We start from the raw sequence: 21,063 nt of genomic DNA, 5'->3' as shown, positions 1-21,063 counted from the left end.
AAAAAATGTATACTATAAATATAGCCCATGTGATAATAAATTATATAAAAGAAAGACATTTTAAATATTGATTATATCAAAAGTTATTGCTTTAATCAGTTCTTTCCCTTACACTCTGTATATAAACTTTAATTGTTTTAATAACCTTTATTCTTTAATTAATTATAAATTAACAAACATATATGTAATATAAACATAAACTATCATTAAAATATTATTGTTATGAAGTTACTTCTGGACATTTCCGATAGCCCGAAATGTTATATTAACATTTAACATGATTATTCACTAGCTGTACAACATAATACGATTAATATCCTAGAATTGTACTGTTGGAGTATTGGACCTATAATTATGGTTGGTAATTATTTATTAATCAATTGATTGAATTCCATTTATCGTAAATCTAATAAATAAAAATATTCCATAATATTATTAATAACTGTCATGATTTATATTTTAATACTTGAATAATAATTGTTCACTATGCGATTAATATTCGATTTTATTCATACGTCATAATTATTTGAAGCTAGACAAAACTTAAAATATGAAACAATACAATTTTTTTTTACAACGACGATAATAGCAATAAATTACAAGTTTGGTACAAAAAATAAATAAAAAATGTTCAAGTATACAGCATCAATTGTATTAACTTAAGACTCTAAAATATTCTAATCTTCAATTTTACAATAGTAGGGTATTTACTATTTACTAAACAAAAATATTATGTTTATTTAAACGGCTCTCAGAAGTAGTTGTTGATTTTAAGGCTGACGAAAAAAAAGTAAATACCTAAGATATTTAGTGGCGCGAGCTAAGTAAAATAAAAAATAATAACTGCACGACGGTGTGACGGTATAGTATATCGAAGAACGAGTTGCCTATTTAAACTGTGTAAAATACAGGTAAATTTGTTATACGACATAACTAATTTTCCAATGAATTAATTAACTCCTAATAAACTTCAAAACATCAGAAATATTATGTATAACGTGCTTTAGTAAAAACATCAAAATCATACGTTTAAAAATTAAGTTATAAATGAAAAAGTGCGAACTTTTTAATGGAAATGTATATTAAATTCAGAATCATGGTAGCCGTCGTCGTCGTAGACGTCGTCGCATCAGCGTTGCCAATGTTACTAACAATATTACCGTTCCTATAGATTATTGTGTAAATACTCAATATTTAAAACAACGATAACAATGATTGATATCACAACAAAAACCCTTCGTAAACTACGTGTAAATATGGCTAAGTAAAAAAGATATAAGATCTTTAAGCACTATAAAGATGTGATATCATGAATAAATGCTAAGTATATTGAATTTAAGCAAACTTATTTTGTTTCAATAATTTATTTACTTGGCGAGGAATTATTTAGAATAGTATATAAATATTTATAATAATATTTTTAAAATAATAATAAGTTATATTTTAATAGTGTTTCGTCATTTAATTATTTTGTTCATCACACTTAGTTTCTTTTAAGAATTAATTCCTCGCCAAGCAAATAAATTATTGAAACAAAATAAGTTTGCTTAAATTCAATATACTCAGCATTTATTCATGATATCACATATTTATAGTGCTTAAAGATCTTATATTTTTTTTACTTAGCCATTTTTACACGTAGTTTACGAAGAGTTTTTGTTGTGAGACTAATATAGGAAATCTTTAACAACATCCATTGAGACTAAACATATAATAATAATAAGTTATTATAACGGCATGTTTTTAAAATCTCACGATTTCTATTGGCGTGAACAACCAGAGTAAGAATTTAACGCACACTGAACAAACAAATTAAAAATCAAATATAAATTTAAATTAAATATAAAAAAACCAATTTTTAAATCGCTATATTTGTTAGAATATCATAACCATAGTAATATATGATATTATTTGATATTAGGAACAAAAACTAAACCATTGCATTGCAACCGCTGTAAACGATTTTAAATTCTAAGCATAAACCGTTTTAAAAGTAAATCTTGATTACATAAATTATGAAATATTAACCATTAATAATGTTCTTTAAATTTATTACATTTCATAACTTGGCCCGTTAAAAAAAAAATTGGTAATTAGTATAGCAGTTCAACTTGGCTGCAATTGGAATACGTTTTGCCCATTATGTAATGAAATAATAATAATATTAATAATACCTTTAGCAAACTCACGTATTTCAAAAACTTTTAGCTTTTATAAATTGTCATTTTAATGTTTTACCTATTTAAACTTTTTTGAACTCTGATAAATTCTCTTTTTAGACGAATTCCCATATATTATTCACCGACTAATATTCTAGCTTAACACTAATAATATTATAATATATTTATTATTTATATTACATAAATGATTGATATAATCAATAATATTATATTATAATGCTTAACACTTTGACTGCCACGAGCCTGCCAGCGACTTAACTTGGATAGTATGTTAAATTGGAGCCTTACACCTATGCAAGTGACCTGAACTGAATCATTCTTCAGAGGCCGCTTAAGTCGCTGGTAGTCCAAACCTCTCATTTTATTAATTATAATATTCTTTCATGGCTTGGAAATAAAGACTAAATAATTAGACCATAGCGTTGGCGTTGGTACACGAGAAAAATCTTAAATGTATTTTGAGTACTCTATAATATGAGTGTTTACTATTTACTATTTACTATTTACCTCTATATTAATTATTATTGTAAATAAAAACTAATTGAATTTAATGCAAATATTATCTTATATTTATAAATTATAATATTTCCTAATTATAAAAATTATTATTAGCACTGTGCCACTGCAGTCTTCAAAAGTAATAAGTAGTAAAGTTGGCATTTGATCATAAAAACACATGCAATTAATTATTAATATTTATAATTGTTTATGAATTATGACTCGATAAATTTGGTTAATACTTAATATTCAATATTACATTTTTTTTTAAAATGATTTACTAAGAGCTAAATGTATACAACATTGTATTGTATAATAATTTAATATGTTTATACATTAAAATTAAAAAGGACCTACTGAACATGTATTTAGGTACGTTTATAAATAATTACAATATGGTAAGTACACCGTCCAGCGACCCATATAATTGTTATCACGTGACGTGATAATGATCATATTTAAGATTAAGTTTCAAGATTAAGACTGTGATAATATTATTATTATTATAAATAATTTATTTTTTCAATGGAGACTTGTTTCTGAGTATAATCGAAATCACGATAGCTGCAACTTTTTCCACGAGATAGAGCTATGCGTTTCGTTGGTCAATAATAATATTCTCTAATACAAGTCCACAGTGCCCGAACTGTTTATAGGATAGGCATTACATATAGCATTAATGTCGTACTTATTGTCAAAAAGGTTATTCCATGGCGTTTAAATGGTCTTAAAAAAAAATTTATTTCAGAATACGTCGAGTAATTTAGTCGTTGTGCCTTACGTTTTTACCGATCGTCACTGAATATTTTCCAACGGATTTAAAATAATATACAGTTGTTCATTCCGTACGACTATCTTAGAGTATGATATATTATTATATTATATTGTAATATTTTTTGTGTGTGTATTCAAGGGCGATTGTGGTCTATATTATTTTCATACAATTTATCTAATACAATCTACACTCAACAACTAATCACCAAGTAGTAATCATACAAGAATTATTATAATAAGTTTAATCTGCCGAAAATATTACAAGAATTTCCATATTACGATTATTATTGTAATGATGTATGATTTTATCAAATGAAAATACGCGTAGATTCGTGTTTATGCATATTATAAAGTCACGTATAACAGATCTCAGTAATTATTTACAAGTTTTATTTTGAAGAATATACAATTAGACCTAAACCAACTTAAAAAATCTTCAAATAATAAAATGATATGGAAATTAGGATATTTTCTACAAGAATTCTATAAGACGTATTTTTGTTTCTAAAACCCAAAAACTATCAGAAATAATAAGTATTGTACGTTAAAAAAAATCACTCAGTAAATTACATTATAATTTATAATATTGTATCAGATATAATATAGAATTATTTTACACGTGTTATTAGAATATTTTACAAAAATACGATTACATTTTGTTATTCGTTTTGCTTATCGTACTCCAAAAAAAAATTATTTGAACAATTATTATTTAGTTTATATATAAATAAAAATTGGAATCAACTAATAGCTCCATATATTTAAATATGCATATAGTGGATTTCAAAATAGCAGTTACTGACATAATTTTTTTTTTCAACCCGAAGGTTGGTTTACAACTCCAATTCTCCATTTTAACCGATTACTCGCCTTTTATTTAAGTTCCTTAAAGGTTTTGACTTTTGCATCCCATTTAATTTGTCCTATATAAGAGTTTCAGGGACGTCCTGCAGTTTTCTTTCCTTCTATCATACCCTCTAGAATTATATTTTGCAATTATTCTGGGTGTCTCAGGGCATGTCCAACCATTTTCCAGCGCCTGGCTCTAACTGTATCTATGAGTGTACGTTTTTCTACCACAGTTCTAAGTATTTCTTCATTCATTTTCCGCTCTATCCAACTTATCATTTCCATACGCCTCCAACACCACATCTCGGAGGCTTCTAGTTTTTTTCTTTTCGATATCATTTATTACCCAAGTTTCACTTCCATATGTTGCAACACTCCATATATATGTTTTTATAAGTCTCTTCTTGATATTGAGATGTAACTTTTTTGAAGTGAGCAACTTATGTTTTATACTATCTGACATACATACATACATCGGCTAAATCGCGGGGCTAATCGCTAAATTAATACGGTCCATTTTGAATTTAATTTTAATAAAACAAATATATCAAAATTAGTTTTTTGTTACCTTTTTAAATTTTATAGAGCGTAATATGTTCTTAGATAGAATTTTTTCTGACGTTCCTATATACTGATTTTGTTGTGATATTATAGGTACATTTAGAATCATTAAATTTCTATAAATTAAAAAAAAATCTTTTTTTTAAACACCTAATGAATATTCGTATTCCAAAATGTGGTAGGTCATAAACCGTTATATTAACTGTACTTTTATATTTTAAATGTATTAACTATTGTATTTAATTCATGTTTTAGAATTTTGATATAATTTGTAAAAGTATTAAAACGTGCCTGGCGCGAAAATTTTTTGAAAATCGCTTCAACTAAATATGAATAAAAATAGAATTTACTAGTGTTTTCAGATGTCTTATACTTAAGTTTAAAATCATGATTAAACTCTGAATAATATTGTGCTTGAAGTTAAGACATTAACTGATGAAAACATTGGTTCATATAAATTGTGCACTATAGTTAAATATCATAAGCGCTAATTTATATTTGTGTACTTAAATTGACGAAGTCGTAACAACATATTGAAGTGCGCGCGTTAACTTCGAATAATAAATTTACTATCTATTCGTGTAATCGTATATTACTATATTAGTCATTTTATCAGTAGAGTCAGATCGTACATTCCTTATTGGATAGCGTTTAAATTTGAGATCATAAAATTACATTGTTATTTTATGACTGTCTGCGTAATATAATATATAAGTATAATCTATTTTATTGGTCGTATAATAAATTTGCGAATGATGAAATTGCGGTAGGACTGCTGGTCGTATATACAACTTTTTATTTATATTTACACCGAAAAAACTGACATAACTCATAAGTACACTTATGCACACTTATACACGCACACACACACACACACACACACACACACACACACACACACACACACACACACACACATATACACACACACATATACACACCTATTTAATGTATTATAATTTATCGTAACGCCGCAACCCCATCATACCAATTACCTACATACTAACATCTATACGAATACAAATTATATTATGTACCTATATAAAATGTGTATGAACCTACACGTCGAAGCTATATAATACTATATTAGCGTTAAGGTATAAAGTGGTGGTATTTCATGAAATATCTAGGTACCTATACTTTAGTATAATATCCACTAACCAAATAAAGACGATAAACCTGAGGTTGGGCATTTACGAGTTAAATTTCAACTTTTAAATTAACTAGATACTTATAGGTTCCCGATAATTTAACAACTAACTTAGTTTAATTGTTTTTTAATTAACGTGAAATCAACCAATTTTATTTTCATTTTATGATGTTGGGTACGTTAAGTTTATTTTGTTTTCAATATTATTATTACATTTCAATAGTTTTTCGTATTGAAAAATATGTGAGGTACCTATTTTTTTTTTAGTGTCAGTTAACTTCAATAAAGTAGTTTCTATACTTATATATAATTACTGTATAAATACTATATAATTTTATAATACGCTATTTTTAAAAAGAAAAAAAATCAACTTTTGTTTGACTTAATAAAAAAATTCAATAAATTGTATATTAGCTTTTAACTTAGATAACTAAGTAACCAAAAATTAAATTAACTATTAACTTTTATATATTAACGTACATTAACTGAGTTAAAAAAAAAAGCATTAACTTTTCCAATTTTAACACTAATCATATAATTTATAATTTAACTAGATATTATATAGGTTCAGTATATCCTCCGATTGTTCAGTTATATTGAGTACATCGGAAGTATAGTTAGGAATTAGGATAAACGATGTGTCATATGAACTAGTTAGTGTTGGTTTCGTTATCGATAACAGATATGACGATTAAATTAATTATTTTATTTAATAATAAATAATAATAACAGTGCTACACACAGTCAAACGACATTAACATACGTATAATATAGTAGATACATCATAACTTTACTCTGACGTATGAACATCTCAACTCTAATCGCTCCCAAAATACTAATTAAAAATGGTATATTGTGTAATTATGTCAATAAATGTCATCAAAACCGATCTTGTAATAATAAACAGTGGGTATTCCACTATTCCATGTTTAAAAATTAGGCAGTTAATAAATAAACTTAAATTTTAAATACTGTCAACTCATTGTATCATCTAGAAATTGTTTCTATGTATTTTTAATATTGCTTATATTTTAATACTGAAGCGTATTGTCAATTTATAGGTGTTTTTTATTAAGATTTCCATTTTGTTCTAAAATATTTATACATGAGAAATATTTTTACGTATAGAATATATTATTATTCCTGAATTTTATCAATATTTATAATATCAAAATAAAAATGTTATTATCTATACTCTTAAACTAGTTAATAGTATGTATGACGTTTAACTATTCTCAATCAGGGACTGTATAGAATTACTAGTAATTTCTAGAAAATATAGTATTGATTTAATTTTAATCTAGATAATTTAACTAAAGTGGTTCGTTAAATTATAAAATAACGAATTTCATACATTATCGGAAACATAATTTATATTCATTAAGTAAACTGTGAACACAATATTATAATAGTATACGTTCTAGTTTCACGACGTGCAATATTATCGAAGTTTTCCTATTATTTTATAACTAAAAATAGTGCAGTATTTGGTCAAGTGATCGTGTCCAAACAAATACATACAAGCTGTAGCTATGTATACAACCCAAGTATCATGTCATACGGTACATCTTAATAAGGTAACTTCTAATAATGTCATATTATAATTGTATGGAATACCTACATATTTGCTGTTTAGGGTGTGATGATATAAAAAGAGTGCACAAATATTAATAATTTACAACCGTTATTACGTGGGTCTCATACATATAAATAACTTCTAGACAAACGACCTTTTTACCACACTAAGCTGATAAGCCGAAAATAAAAGTCAAATACTTCATCTCCTAAAGTATGATACATGAACGTTTAAACGGCTATATATTACGGATATTTTATATGTATACACATAAGTTCGTGAACGACGATTTCATTCGACCGAACTTCAGTCGATGCACAATAATGTATAATATATCGTAGAATTCCGACACGACCCACGATTAGTAATTCTAAAGTTTTGTTGTTTTTGTTTAAATATTATTTTAGATGTTATAATTTAACAACTTTGCAGGGATCTATGGGATTGTTTTTCAAAATGTATAGTCGACGTGATATGACTGTCATTCAAACTGTATGTATGCAGTACGAGGCTATTGATTTTAGTATAAAATACAACACTTAAATAAATTATATTTAATATGACGAATTGGAAAAACTTTGTAATATAGTAACAGAATTAATTGAAAAATTTTTTTTCAAACCAAAATAATTCCAATACGTAGTCCTGATTTTTCATCAACACATAATATATTTACACAGTATACAGTATTTACCTAAACATATGAAGAGTGTTTAATCATGTTTGTCATCGTATACATATCTGCAGCCTGCGGCCCGCTTATTATAATTATAAATATATTCTAATACTCCGTCTCGGCACCTCCTATATAAACTTTAAGACTTCGTAGCTATTTAAATATTTATAATACTACAGTAATTATTATTTTTTTTAACATTTACATAAATTAGCTCTAATTGGGCGTCTCGGGGCTTTTTTTATAAAGGAAAACACGAAAACAACTATGTAAGTTTTTATTCACTTTAAGTTTAGGTAGGTAAACAAAAAAAAGAACCGATGAATTATTATAACAGATATAGGTACTATAATATTAATTTATTTTATTTTATTTTGTGTCAAAAGATTACTAGGCCTCATTGAAAGGAACTCATGTGGAAGTCCAGGGTTATCTTGGTTCAAAAAATACACGAATACAAGTATACAATTTAAATTTCAAAACACAAACTAATATAAAGGATAACAAAAATTCTTGAAAACAATCTCTATTTGGGTATACACAGTGGTATATATTTTTAGTTCTAGAGTTTAGATGCATATCGTGTTCATATTGAAGACAGTGGGAAATTTATTTTTTAGCAGATGTAACAATAACAAATGACAATGAATGTGGCTCTCTGGCAAATACTCAGTTAATGTTTTTAAAAATCATATTTAGAAAAAAAATTATCAACGGAGAACTGAAGCAGCTGCAGATGCACGTGGGTGAGGCACCCCGTTTATAGTACATATAGGTATATGATAGGTGGTACATAACGGCAATATAATATAATGCACAAGAGTGCTAGAATATAGATTTTACGAATTTATCTGTTTTGCCTATCGGCGTATATCCATACACAGTGGCCGGCGTATCGTCGTCTCGGAACGTTAAACATCAAACATGGCCTACAGGTCCTTTGATATCTATATTTTACCGTTGGTACAATCAATATGTATAATAGTATTTTAATATACAGTCACTTCTGCACATGCGAGTTGCAGCGGCAGCATAAACCCCCGTCGAATCTGATTCGTTCAGGAATTTAATATATTATAATATAATATTCCCGTACGACCACTTTTCGATTTTTTTTATCATTATTATTACTATAGTTTTTTTTTTGTTTTATATCTTATCTTTTCCGAAAAACTTTTAAATGTTTTTTTTTATTTTACCCTGAAAGCTATTTTTTCGGTGCGGATCACCCGATAAAACGCACAACTATTATCTGTGACCCGTGCCTGAAGTACTTATATCTACCAGCTATATTGGAAACGCATTTTGTAAGACCTCGGGTTAATAGTACATAACCTTACACCCGTGTATAAGACTCGACAAAATTCATAATACTACGTTTATGCCACGCATATTAGCCGCCCACCTACCACCCGTCCACGCTATCGTGGTCTAAATATCATAACCACTTTGTGATTAATGGAGCCGGCAAGCTGTTTTTTTATTTTGTTAACTGTTTTAATCGAAGTTGGTATGATTCTGAGAAAGCTATTTTCCACAATATATTAAATGTATGTGTGTGTGTGTGTGTATGTGTGTGTGGGTACTGTATATAAGTGTGCAGTAAAATATATTGAACTCTCTAACTATAATATAGGTAAAGGGTATACAAATAATTGCATCAGTATAGGTATTGTCGGCTTTTTTTTAGTGATTTTTTTTTTCAAACAACAGTGAACTATTAATACTAATAGGTAAATATAATGGGTACTAATGGTACCTACTTATTACCTACTTATTAGTAATACCTACTTATTAATGAAATGAGTGGATGAACTACTGAAACAGATTAATAAGATAAATCAAATCGATATAAATAAAGAAAAATTTTGAAACCAGTTTCGTACCGCATTATATAAAGGTACTTACCTAGAATCGTATTATAATGTATAATAGTATAATACATAATATTATTATACTATATTATATCGGTACATTGCAGTAAACAATATTTTTTTAAATTTTTTCCATCAAATTCAAAACATTGGAGTTTGGCTGGTGTAATTTGAAACATGAATTATAGTCGCATAGTTAGCAGTGTGTAAATTACTTGCTTTTTGTCATCATATTATGTTAAATAATATATAAAATAATATAAAATCCTCCTAACAAATTGCATACCTTATGATATCTTCTGATAATGTTTTTAAACTCATTACTCGTTATAAGTCTATAGCGTTGGGCTTGTCGTTTCAATAGAATGTATCTACAATCTACATAGCATGCAGTTGGGTAGGGTTTAATTTGACGTACCTATTTAATGATAATAATTATTATATTTTGTAGTAGGTACGTCTAAAGCAAGAGTGGACAATTCGATCGGCTTAGAATTTCTGTCACGTCTTACGATACTTAGCATACAATTATCAAGTCGTGTCTTCCATTTCTACCACTCAGATTGTCATAAACTTTTATTTAAAATATAGTGTATAATACAAAGCCAATTGTTTAGTAAAATATTGTACTATAATTATTAAAGTATGATTTTCGTCATACAAAATCAATCAATGTATCTAAATATTATTATTATATTACATCGTCAGCTCCGTTACACTGGAACCCGCATATTAGAAATTTGAATCGAAATTTGCGTCAATGATTTAACATTCGTTGACGCAGATTTGGGGTGTTTAAGTTAAATATTTAAAAAAACTGATGCTAGCGTAACAGATTTACATCGTCTAATAATAATGATAACATAATATCAGATACTTATTCGCGTTGAAAGGACTTGACCTACGATTGGGAATAGTTGCCCTAGTCGTCTACAAGTAACAATTATTATACCTGGTCGAGTTATTTATATAATTAACCAAGCGCAGCTATATACATATATTAGTAGGTCGCGGTCATCGATCGGCAAGTGGAGAGTAAACCTATATAGTGGCTAGAGCTTTTGAAAGTTTAGTAAGTTGAATATTATTTTAACGCTGCTTTGACATTTATTATAATACAGTAACGCGATAACGTCGCAGACACGAGTAAACACCAGGTTATAGGTGCCTATATTTTATTTTTTAATACGGGTAGTCTAAACGACGACGTGCAAAATCGAAGGGTAATAAATTACACTCTGATGAATTTTTCGTGTTTTTTTTTATTATTATTTACCAGCCTCGCATAAGTACTATAATATTATTCACACACACACACACACACACGCGCGCGCGCGCGCGCGCGCACGCATATATATGTGTTTACTGTTTTTTGTTCGATCTTCTTATCTCAGCTACACACGTTTAAAAAACTATTAATATATAGGTACCTATATATTGGCCTGTATCCGCCGGGAGCTATCCCGCGTGAACGGTCCTGCTGCTGCAGCAGAATAATCGGGTACGGTGAGAACGGTTTATTATTATTATAATATTCGTATAGTATATAAGTCACCGACAGACCAACACGATCTTATATTATACCATGAACACAATAACACGTATTAAATATATCGGAACCGGCGCGATGAGTATAAAATAAATAATATGCGAGAAGAGACAAAAAACCACGGGAGCAAACAATAATATAATGACATATTATTCTGATATTATAAAGAATGTGCCTTAAAATGATCGTAAGAGTTTATAAAAATTACTAACTAAAATTTGGTATTTGAAAAAAAAATTAAACACGAACTGCTTATTGGTGGGATTGGGATGACAGCGCTCTTTAAGAGGACGCTACACAGATATTTGTTGTCTCCGTCTTAAAAGTGTGTAATATACCTGCAAATTTACGATCAGCAGATAACGTTTAGCTCCGTTGGTTTAAAAATAAGAGTACATTGACCCATTATGAAACTTGATAGTAAGAACATTATTTGTGATTGTGTGATTGTATATAGGTTTTTACGATAATTCCGTTTTTAAGTAAATTATGAGCATTTTTAATTTACGCTAGGTTTTGAATCATCGTAAAAAAACACATACAAACACGGATAATGTTCTTACCGTCAAGTTTTACAATAGGTCACTCTAATCACTCTAATTTTTAAACTAACGGAGCTAAATGTGATCTGCTGAGAGTAAATGTGGAATGTTTCACACTTGTAAGACTGAGACAACAAATGGCTGTGTAGCGTCCTCTTAAGTGAATGGAATTGCTGCCGAATGGTGGACATACCATGCTTGCATTTTTGAATGTACATTTTAAAAATGCATACAAATTATGTTCTAAATTTGTTAAGGTGTAGTATTGTAGTTAAGCCTATGAATTTATAATTTTTAACCATGGATGTTGGCCCAAATTACATCAGCCTAACCTGCCCCACCAATTATTTTTCTTTGATAACGGGGAAAGCAAGGTCGTACAAATTCATACAAATTACATACTAAATAGTGGTGAAGATAGTTTTCAACAAATCCAAATGGATGGGACCAGGATGATGTACTTGGCCGAGACCCCATAATATAATAGTTGCCATCGTGGTCGTCTGAATAATACGTTGTATTGTAGCGATTTCTAAGATGGAGTTTCTTTACCATCTAGCAGCTTTGTCGGTTACAACTAAGAAAATATACACTATGATTGTGATAGTTAGGGATATTAATGGTATGGACTGTGGAAAAAGAGTTATACGTTATATCAAATCGTATATCAATATATAAAAATCAATGAATATTTTCAAAAAAAACATTTTACAAAATGTATTTTATTTGTTAAGAAGCATATTATTATATAGGTGAACTATATTATAAGCTTGTATATATATATATGAACATTATATTAGGACATAATTTGTAGGTATTTAATAATAACATTAAGAAATATTATCCTGATGTTCTTCTATATCTAAACAATTAAAATTTACTATTAATACAACCTGACAACTGATAACTTAAATTAAAATGTTTTTATCACATAAATACATATAAAACAATCGGGACATGTTTCTAATGATAGTTTATAAACTACGGTTTACTGAATGGGACAAATTTGGTCAGACTGCAGTCAGTATGCTACTTTACTGACCACACATTAATCATACCACAACCTCGAGGTCTAATGGAATCCTCTGAACAATTTGGCTAACACCTTCGGGAAATATTAGAATGGAATTTGGCAAAAATTATGAAGGTGGTATACAAACTAGTTAAGACGAAATAGATATTAAATAATTTGAATAATAATTAAATAATTTGAATAGGACAGCCGAGAATAATGCTACATGTCACACCCACACCTCTTATAATTATTATCTCTGCAAAGTAAGATAGTGCAATATTGTGTGTTTTATATTCAAAACATGTCCCACCATCAGCAAATTTCTAATTAAAAAATATTTATTTGAATAAAACAAAAAAAACTATGAGCAAATACACTCATGATTATTAAAAAAATCTATATTAATATTTAATTCCTATAATATACTTTTATATTAAATAAAATAGGTTACTCAAATAAATAACTAAAATCGGTCTTTAAAACAATAAACTATAAAACTATATAAGTACGATACTGAGATGTACAATATTATACAGTACCTATATATTATATTATTTGATTAATATGAGGTCTTAAGTGTTATGGATATTTTAAGCCCCCGGAGGGATAGCACGTTTTTTTAATTTTCTTAATGCAAATTAAAAATTATTATTATACCAGCATACAGTACATAATATGTGGTTTTTTTGCATAACAATGTAATACTAATATTGTGATATAATATTATAATTACAATATAGAAGACAGGACAGCTGTAGAAGTTATTCAGAAATGTAATGATGGCAAATCCGTTATGTATGTGATTTCATTTTGAATTTTTTTCAAACAAATTTTTCAATCAATCAAATCTTTGTCATTTTGGAGTAACTAAAAATTGTTAAGTTTCTTCTCTTTGGCATAGCCGCTATGCCACTTTGGCCACTATAATTGATTGGGATTTCGCATTTTCGATTAAATCGTGTGTATAATGAGTTAAAAACTACTTTGTAAACAGTTCTAGTTTTACCTACAGCAATATATATTCTATACTTGACAGCATATAACTTATTTTATCCTCGATCTTATCATTATTTGTATGAAAATAATTGAAAATTTAACTTTTAAAACTCAAATTAATTACATAATACATAATATATTATATTAACCGTAAATACATTATATTTTCAAGTTTAGAGTATAGCATAATATATGTTAAGATTATTTACAGTTTTATGAACGGCTTCGAATTATTAAACGTAGAGCCACCAGGCTTAAATGATGATAAAAGTATAATTTTACATAATATGTAAAACGATGTTTCTGGTTTACTCAATAAATATTGAGTAATAATATTATAACATATACATAAAACTAAATAAGTCATAACAAATTGTATGATATTTAAGATAGCATACAATTTTTTTTTCTTTATTAGTTATGTTCAATATTATTTTCAAGAGTTGTATTTTCATAATAGGTAGTGCATATTTTTATTTAATGCATATGTTCCTGATTTAATTTATATGAACTGTATAGAATATAATACAATGGGTTTATTTATTTTAAGTTGTTAGGAAACGTAACTTTTATAGCTTCGTCATTTAAAATTATGACATCTTCGTATGACATTTAGATATTTTATTTATAGTTATTACCTATTTGTAAAAAGTAGGGGGTAGTGGGTAATGGGATCGTAAACGTTCCGCTGTCCTCTATGGAGTATTTCCTTCAAAAAGTTCAAAGATAAAACGTATAACAGTAAATAATATTTTTATTTTTTTTTAATTGATCTTCAGCCCGGAAACTAAGGCCATTGGCTATTTTTGTTTTGTAGGTTTTTATGTCGGTTGGTGGGAGAAACACGTGTGTGTTAGTTTTGGCGGAATTTTTGATTTGGGCACCCGTAGGTATCTGCCATGCCATTGAGGGATGGCGGCACTTGTTCTCCGGACACCTTGACTTGTCCGAAGAAAAATTCCGCCCATGACCGAGGATCGAACCCGGATCGGCTGCGTCGCAGCCGACGCCTTAGTCCGCTCGGCCACTCTGTCCGCATAAAGAATATTATATCTCTAACTATAAAGTATAAAGCATATTTTTTATTATAAAACAATAACATTTTATAACTCTGAATTTCGTCGCGTGACGATTTCTACCATTTCACTCCTACTGCAAGCTGCATAAAAGAACTTCGTTCCAAAAACAATAATAATTTATAAAAATAACTAGTTATATATGGTAAGTTACGCAATAACCATGATATCTATTTATTAATCTATTTTCATGATTTTTGTATATTACATTATAATTCAATTTACTAAACATGGTACCTAGCCACCTACACCAAAGATAGTCTATACATTTTTTACCACAAACTATGTTTACGCAATTCACTTAAGCGTCTAAAGCGCTTATGTCAAATATCATCTACGATGAGTTTTTTTTTTTTTATTTGGGTTAAGGCTTCGACTACTTAGGCCATTTGCCTGTAGGGGGGGGGGGGGTACTGTAGATTTGTTTACTCGTGATTTGTTTTGGCAGAATTTTTAATTTGGGCACCCGTAGGTATCTGCCATGCCCGGGTGGAGGATGGCGGCACTTGTTCTCCAGACACAGTGACTTGCCCGAAGAAAAATGCCGCCCGCGACCAAGGTATCGAACTCGGGTAGGCTGCGTCGCAGCCGACGCCGTAGTCCGCTCGGCCACTCCCACGATGAGTTTTATATTTTTAAGGAGATACATCTATAATAATACTCTGCTGATTATTATTATTTATTTTTTTTAGCCCAATTAATGACAAACTTTACGTAACCAATAATAATTCCGAACGTGTTAAAATCATTATAATTTTAATATGACATGAACCTTCCACACACTTTTTTTGTCTAAGCATATTCCTCATTAATAGTAGGCTCTTTTCATTTATTATAGTTTGTCATCATCGTTTTATAGATTTACCATCGAATATTTTTAGATTTTTTCATACTGTGAAATAATAGTCTTCCGACATTCTTTTATGTTATTTTACTATTAAATAGTAATTGCATAGAGTAGGTATATATTTCTTGCGTTTATCTAGGACGACTGGTCGTCTGGACAGTGTGTACGTGGTGCAGGCGGCTCAGTGTAAGTCTTCCGGAGATAAACGTCTAACCTAAACTGCTACCTGTAAAATATTATATCCATAACATTATATTATATTATATTTTTATTCCTTACCCACCATTATGACGAGAAGCCTGGGGCTCGATTTCGTACAGGGCTCCGGGGTGTCTCGGATATTTGCATTCAATTTGCGTATGCGCACAACGTCCTATTATAATAGCGCGTATATATATGATATTATTATACATAGGTAATAAGGTAATAGATTGTAATATACCTAATAGGAGTGTAAAAATTTTATTAAATTAATCCGAAATCAATGGGTATTTTAGATTCTATTTTTTAAAATAATTTTTCCTCGCGCACAAAGAGAAACCACCGGGTGCGCCGTCCTCCTAGTGGCAATTATTAAACTATAAACACTGCGCGCCGGTCCTAAAACATAATATTATAATAATTTAAAACGATTATTAATGTGAAGAGGAAAAAAAAGACATTCCGCCACCAGCAGCAGATGATATTGCTAAAACGCGTTAAAATAATTCATATCAGAATAGTGGTTAATTATTGACCTCCCTATATAATATCTTTACAATATTATGATTATTATTATAATATTACAGTAGGTATAATATTGTCGATAGTTTCATGCGCGCTAATAATGATAATAATAATAATATAAATCCACCACCACGGGCGAGCGCGCGCCCTTTAATCTTGTGCGAAAATCGATCGGTTTTCCACATACCTACATATACACACATGCATACATACACATAATACATATATTAGGAGGTATATATACATTATAGTAATAATAATATATGTAATTTATATTTTTACAATTCTAATGGAGTGTTAAATACCGGTTATCGGATTACCGTAACGGATTTACATATAATATAATATCGCCAACATATAATAATAATAATATAATATATAATATACGCGTATGTGTAGTGTGTACCCTTCGCCGCCGCCGTCGTATCGTCGTGTGCACGTAAAATGTAATGTACGCATTATATTATATTATATTATATGATTATTATTATGTTTCTCCATATAATGTGTACTATTCGTACCCGCGTCGTCGCCCTGTTATAATAATGTCTAAATCGCCCCCAGACGTACAACGTAGACGAGCGTCTTGATTTTGTGACGTTCGGCCGATACATTCCCGTTTTTGCGCGCCGCTCGTTTTGAATTTACTGAAAATTATCGCATTCTCTCGGGGCACACATAAATATCCGACTAAATATTATCATGCCGCCGCCGCGCCTTGTTCTTCTCTGCAGCCGCATCACATCTATGTAATATAAGTCATTAAATTCGTTTGGATGACCGAATTTCAAGGTCTGTCTACATAATGTAGACGAAAGACACGATGTTTAAGTATAAGTACCTAGTGATTTTCGTTTTTAATTTTCCGACTGAGACCGTTATATTGTCGTCATCATTGGGGGTCAGGTAGAACCTTTGAAATATAATAGCGTATTAGGTATATATTATGATTTGATGAACAATGTAGAAGGTTCGTAGATTTCAAGTGAGGATTGCGTCATATTAATTATGTAATATTATCAATATCATAACGCGCAAAGATTAATAAGTGTTAAAAATAACAATTACCGATGCACAAAAATTTTACTGTACATCCTATAAACTGTAGTATATAGGCTCACTTAATTAATATGACTATTATAATATTGGCTATCAGAGTATTAGTTAATTAAATAAACATATACATTACATTAATTTCTACGGGTTATAACTGTAGTGGGTTTTCGTATACGATCCCCACACAAATTGACAGTTTATTTATTTTCTAGACACTTACATAATAATTAAACTAACTAGCAGTCCAAGAATCAAGACTACTGACAAACATATTATTATATTTTGCAGTTATCGGTATATAAATCGGGGTAAAAAGTTAACATTAGCGTTAGTATTAGATGGATTTTAGATTGTTCAGATTGTTTGAGTTGCTCTGTTTTTAAATATGTTATTTTATTATAAGGTTTTCGGAACCTATCTTTTGGTCGAGTGATTAGAATTCAATTAATTTACTGTAGACTTATATTATATATTATTATAGTACACAAATACATTTATGAATTATGAAAAATACTATAACCGTAGTGGTGTTTTTTAAAATATATTTTTGTATTAAAAAATAAATATTTTTGGAATACGTATAATTACTTATATTTACTTATCAATATAGTCTTATATTATCTCAAACACATTTTATTCACGTGTTGTTCTATTTGTATACAATTTGATAGTTATCAATAAAAATAAATAATTTATGCGTTTAAAATATTGATCTAACGATACTTACGATACTTACATACTCCAATTATCAGGGCGTTAACTAATCGATTCAATTGGCTGCTAAAAATTCCACATCAATCCATCACTATTTTGATTACAAATAGAATATATTTTATAGTCGGTAAATACAAAATTTAATTTAAAGCAACAAATCGATAAAAAAAAATTTAAAAAAATAGTGTATGTGAGTACAAGGTAGATTGACTGTTGCATAACGAGGGCTACACATTATTGTTATGAAAACAATTATTATACTTGGAATGATCGGCTATTGTCAGTAATAAATTAAACTCTGATGAAAACACATTAATTTTAATCAAAATTCTCAGTTCTTATGTCATGTTAAAAATGTTTAATTATATACTTTACTGATACACTATCACATCGTTCTAATACATATTATACATTTGTGAAAAATTATATCATTGAAAATCATAAACCTACTATTCAGTCATTTTTCTATTGGATAAAAAATAAATAGTGAACTATACACTTTTTACGTTTCATAATACGTTTTGAAACGTATTTTATATACAATTGCGATCGGGTAATTATGAAATGTCCATTCCATAAATCATTCGCTGTACTCTATAGACTATAGGTCACAATTGAGGCCATTGGTTCAATTAAGATAGTTGAGGGTAAAAAAATACTTTTGTCTGTATTCTTGTTGTCAAAATGTATCTTATTTATCTTATCTTATCTTATTTTATCTTAAAGAAAAAATAGGATTTTATTAAAAATTAGTTTTTACGTTTGTTATCCAGGAGCACGTCCATAATATTATATACCTACATCCTGAATACAATTTACAGTACAATATGATGATATATTATTTCAAGTATATATAATATAGTAATATTTTAACAGAGGATAATACTGCGTAAGTTACATTATCATATTATTATGACGATAATGTTATTAGCGGTATAAATTGATGTCTGATGATCGATTGTAACGATCACGTAGATCTTATTTGTCTTGAAGTAATTTTCATTGGTACGTGGACGATAAACAAGTTTCTAATGTTCACAAATAAGGATAATTTATATCCATTGAATCATAATATTAACTTGACTCTCCGTGATTATTTTTTCAAACTTTATTTGTACACAATATAAAACAATTCATTGTTTTTTCTCTCGGTAGAATATATTATTGGAAAAATCATGTACATATGCCATTGCAGTAGGTTGTCCGTTTGTGTATTATTATTATTATTATTTTATGGTAAACAAATTATTCATTTGTATTTGGAATTCAGTATGCAGTGCTGCAGCTCTAATATAACAAATGACTTAAAATAATAAAATTTTCGATGGCATTATAGAAATTAGGTGGTGACTATATTATGTTAGGTTTATTTAGGTTCATCCTCCCATATTATAGATATCTATCAATTCCTGTTTGATGTGAACAAATAAGCGTGTAAGATAAACTCAAATACCACAGTGAAATTTTCACTTGTTTTCACTTATCAACATTTTTCGGTGTGGTTGTATATTATTATATTAGAATAATTAATTAAATTGTTAAAAATGACTAATAAAAAGAAAAAAAATGTTTTTCCTATGATGACGTTCAAGTTTATCGATTGCATAGCTGCAACTTGTGTTTGAAGAGTTGAAAGTTTCGTCGATATTTGGATACATTTTGGATAGGTTTATAAAATGTTGAACTCGAAAAAATAAGCACGCATGTGTATATTTCAACTTTAAGTATTACCAACAGACAACGATGCGTATGATGCATTTAACTAATATATTTGTATACTTTATACTCTAGATAAGCTCACAAACATAAAATATATTCTTAATTGAACAAAATATGTATGAATTATAAAAATATGTATAATATTGTGATAAATACTACTTTAAATTATGGCCTAAGAATCTCGATTTGAACCTAACATTTCAAAATATTAAAGAAGCCATTAGAGTTGTTAGAATATAATATTATAATCTACTATGAAATGATTGAAATATAAGCATTTAAGCTAGACGAATATAAAAATGTAAATTGTCATTATTTATTATAAATACTTATAAAATTATAATTATAATTATAGATACCTCGAAGTTAGCATATTATGTAAAATTATTTATTGTTGGTACATCGTGATTGTCACTTGTCAGTGGAGTATTAGTATAGGAAAAGTATAACATTATGCTTCAGTTCGCTCGTGTTAGATGTATAGATAGTAGATACATTATACCTTGAACGACTTGAACTATGGAAACGTTGAAATATATTACTACAAAGTAAATGCGTATACAACGAGTGGTAGAAACATTTATAAATTGAAATAAATAGACACTCCTCTCATTTCTACAGACAAAATTAATTAAATACCATTTCATCTGCATATGACATTTCGAGTTTACCTCCTGTTTCCTTC

The 21,063-nt window shown here is 28.6% G+C and overlaps 1 protein-coding gene across 2 annotated transcripts in view; it reads left to right on the top strand.

Annotated features, from left to right (window-relative positions):
- The window catches only part of LOC132945265 (inositol-trisphosphate 3-kinase A), a 294,710-nt gene that overhangs the window by 96,198 nt on the left and 177,449 nt on the right, over positions 1-21,063 (top strand). The gene's annotated exons all lie outside the window — the stretch shown is intronic.

Source organism: Metopolophium dirhodum, chromosome 5 (assembly GCF_019925205.1).
Source record: "Metopolophium dirhodum isolate CAU chromosome 5, ASM1992520v1, whole genome shotgun sequence".
Taxonomy (NCBI): Eukaryota; Metazoa; Arthropoda; class Insecta; order Hemiptera; family Aphididae; genus Metopolophium; species Metopolophium dirhodum.
Note: the sequence above shows the minus strand (reverse complement) of the source record. Positions and strands in the feature narration are given on the sequence as shown.